Below are 4,099 nucleotides of genomic sequence, written 5' to 3' on the forward strand. Positions count from 1 at the left end.
ATTAGACAAAAGAAACAGGCTTGGAAGGACTGGAAGAACAGTGGTAACAGGGAATTGTATCAGACTGCCAGAAGAGAAGGTAGGCGACAGATTTATTTAGCCAGAGGGGAAGCAGATGAGAAAAAATTTGCCAATGTTCTGCGCCGTGAGGACCAAAGACTTGAGGTATTTCATGTTGCAGGACAGTGTGTGAGAGAATCGTGATGTCATGGCAGAGAAATGTGTTCGCATGGATGATGGTACACTTGCACTAAAGGAGGCTGCAAAGAAAGAGGTATGGTGACGTCACTACGAAAGATTGCTCAATGAAGAGAATAAATGGGAGGAAGAGAGTCTGCCAAATGTTGACCCAACAGAGAGACCAGCTATCTGAGTTGACAGTACCATGGTAGATAAAGCAATTAAGAGTATGAAGACAGGGAAGGCCCCCAGTCCATCAGGAATCACTCCAGAGATGCTCAAAATATCTGGCAGTGTCGGCTATAGCCTAGTACCCATATTGTTAACCAGGTGATACATGAAGGAGTCACACCCAATGACTGGTGTAGCAGCACCATAGTCAACTGTTACAAAGGTAAAAGTGACGCTTTAGATACAAATAATTACAGAGGTATCAAGTTGTTAGATCAGGTAATGAAAGTCATGGAGAGGGTCATAGCCCAACTAATTAGGGAGAGAGTCAGTTTAGATGAGATACAGTTTGAGTTTGTGCCATGGAAAAGCACCGCTGATGCTATATTTCTGGTAAGACAGCTTCAGGAGAAATACCTAGCCAAATATTATACCGTGGTACCTGGCTTTCGTTGACATGGAAAAAGCCTTTGACAAGGTCCCTCGATCCCTTATCTGGTGGTCAATGAGGAAACTAGGGATAGAGGACTGGTTAGTGAGAGCCGTGCGAGCCATGTACAGAGACGCTGTCAGTAAGGTGAGGGTTGGCAACGAGTACAGTGAAGAATTCTGGGTAGAGGTAGGAGTCCACCAAGGTTCAGACCTCAGCCCCCTCCTATTTATCATAGTCCTCCAGGCAATAACAGAGGAATTCAAGACAGGATGCCCCTGGGAGCTCCTCTATGCTGATGACCTAGCACTAATTGCTGAGTCATTATCAGAACTAGAGAAGTTTCAGGTGTGGAAGCAAGGACTAGAATCGAAGGGCCTTAGAGTCAACCTAGCTAAAACCAAAGTCCTAATAAGTAGGAAGGTAGAAAAGGCACAAACCCCTTCAGGTAGATGGCCCTGCTCAATCTGTAGAAAAGGCGTAGGTAGAAACTCTATAAGATGTACCCAGTGCAAGCTATGGACACATAAGAGTACAGCAATATCAAAGGAAGGTTAACTAGGAAGTTAGTTTTTGTATGTGGCAGATGTTCAGGAGCAATAAGCACTGAAAATGTGCAGAAAACGACTTCTGCCACATTCCAGGTAGAAAAACTAGACGTAGTTGATAGCTTCCGCTATCTAGGTGACCAAGTTAGTAGTGGGGGAGGGTGCACTGAAAGTGTAGCTGCTAGAATAAGAATAGCCTGGGCAAAGTTCAGAGAGTTCTTACTTCTGCTGGTGACAAAGGGCCTCTCTCTCAGAGTAAAAGGCAGACTGTATGACGCATGTGTACGAACAGCCATGCTACATGGCAGTGAAACATGACTGTTAAATTGTATTTTAAACAAAAGATTCTTTAAGATAAGATTTGCATTTAATATTTCTGTTAACTTATATTCTAATAAACATAAAGTTAATAATGACACGTTTATAATTTTCGATAAGATTGGTACTAAATTTCTTTTTAATAATATTGTTTAACATTTTTCTGTCTTAATGTAATAAGTATTTTTATATACATTCATTTGTTATTTATTGTTGGTTGATATATACATAACTTTTATTATTATTATTGTATTTTGAGAAAACTTGTTCTGCAAGGTTGAGCCCTAGCACATCCAAGGACTGCCCCTGGACCTTGTTAATGCTCATTGCTAAGCTCAGTTTCAACAGGAATTGCAGGTGCTTGTACTGGAAAGGGATATCCAAAGGAATAAGTGGAATTCTAGGAATGAATACAGACTCACTGCTTGCTTTAGCAGTCAAAATTGTTGTCTCCAAGACTGTTGGCATCATCTTCTTTCTGATAAGTCGTGTTCCATTGCAAAGCTTTGGTGGATCGAAGTTTCAAAGCAACATAACTGGTACCCCAATCTTGAGGTGGGAGGCTGGGTGGTGTTAGACTATTCAAGAATTCAACTGGATAATTTACAGCTTCATACATTGTCAAAGGAATTGTAGATGTGACATTAACCTGGCAACTGCTCCAGAAGTTTGATGTTCAAATCATGAACTGCCACATTCTTTGGAGCTCATTTCGGACGGGTTTTTAGACAGTTATGGTCTGTAAACTGATTCCTCAGGTTAGGAAACGCCTTAAATCAAATACCGTATGTTCAAAAGGCAAGCTTACTCGAAGGAAAATGAATGAGTTATTTCTCTTTGCTAGCAAATGAATGGGTTATTTCCCTTGACTAACAAATGAATGGGCTATTTCCCTTGCGTAGGAAAATGGATGGGTTATTTCCTTTGGCTGTTAAAGGAAAACATATTGATTATACATGTGGACCCCTTCTAGGGGCCCTAGCCATCCAATTATAGATTTTTATTAAACTTCAATGAACCTAGTCACAAACTGGATGTTACTTGAACATGCTTGCAAAGTTTCACGAAAATTCATATACGGGTGTAGACGTCAACTTGACACAAACAGACAACTTGTGTTTATATATGTAGAGATATGTATAAATATTCTTTTTATTTACGTGTTGTGAATTTATAGAAAGAAATCCCATAAAACTCAACAATTTTGTTAAAAATGAAGATGTTAAAATATGAGAATTTTAATAAAATTAAAATTCTCTTATATGTTTTAACATCTCCATTTTTAACAAAATTGTTGAGTTTTATGGGATTTATAAATTCACAACACATCATATACAAGTATTATTTTCATATTTGCAAATTTACACTTGTAAACTACCAGCAAAATATGAAGAATCAATACTAGAAATCTGTTTTAGAAACAAATTAAAGGACAAATCTTAATTCAACCTTTTTACACCTATAAATAAATATATATATATATATATATATATATATATATATATATATATATATATATATATATATATACATACACATATATATTCTCTTTTACTTGTTTCAGTTATTTGACTGCAGCCATGCTGGAGCACCGCCTTTAGTCGAGTAAATCGACCCCAGGACTTATTCTTTGTAAGCCCAGTACCTATTCTATCGGTCTTTTGCCGAACCAGTATCGGTTGTCAAGCAATGTTGGTGGGGACAAACACACACACACACACATATATATACATATACATATATACGATGGGCTTCTTTCAGTTTCCATCTACCAAATCCACTCACAAGGCTTTGGTCAGCCCAAGGCTATTGCAGAAGACACTTGCTCAAGGTGCCACGCAGTGGGACTGAACCCAGAACCATGTGGTTGGTAAGCAAGCTATTTACCGCACACCACTCCTGTGCTTTAGCTACTACTTACCACACAGCCACTCCTGCACATGCCCCTGAGTTTCTGCAGTGTTATCTGCTGATTGCTCTATCAGTGTCTTTTTTTTTTCCTGTATAATAAAGTGAATAGGGATGTGTGTGTGTATATGAGAGAGAGTGCTTCTGATAGAACCCTATAGAGGAGGTGTCTGAGAATTCTACACCCACAACTCTCCCAAGAGTGGTGGATAGGGAAAATGGATGGATGGATGGTTGTTGACAAAACCACCAGGCCATTAGGAAATATTGAGGCCCAGCAATCACAATCCTATTGCTCTGAAAGTGATCTATGTGCCATGTGCTATCTTGTACCCAGATTTGGATCTACCTAGGAGGGCAACAAAATCTGGGGATGTCTTGGGTTGTGCTGACTTAGGAGAGAAAGTTTAAGAAATTTATAATTATAAAGTGATAATTTTGTTATTATAATAAAAAATTCATTTATCAAATCATTAGCAATTAGTAAGTAATGTTTGATAAAGATTTCAGTTACACTTACACTTGCAGAAAATGGTTCAAATGA

Source organism: Octopus bimaculoides, chromosome 3 (genome assembly GCF_046866305.1).
Source record: "Octopus bimaculoides isolate indiv1 chromosome 3, ASM4686630v1, whole genome shotgun sequence".
Lineage (NCBI taxonomy): Eukaryota > Metazoa > Mollusca > Cephalopoda > Octopoda > Octopodidae > Octopus > Octopus bimaculoides.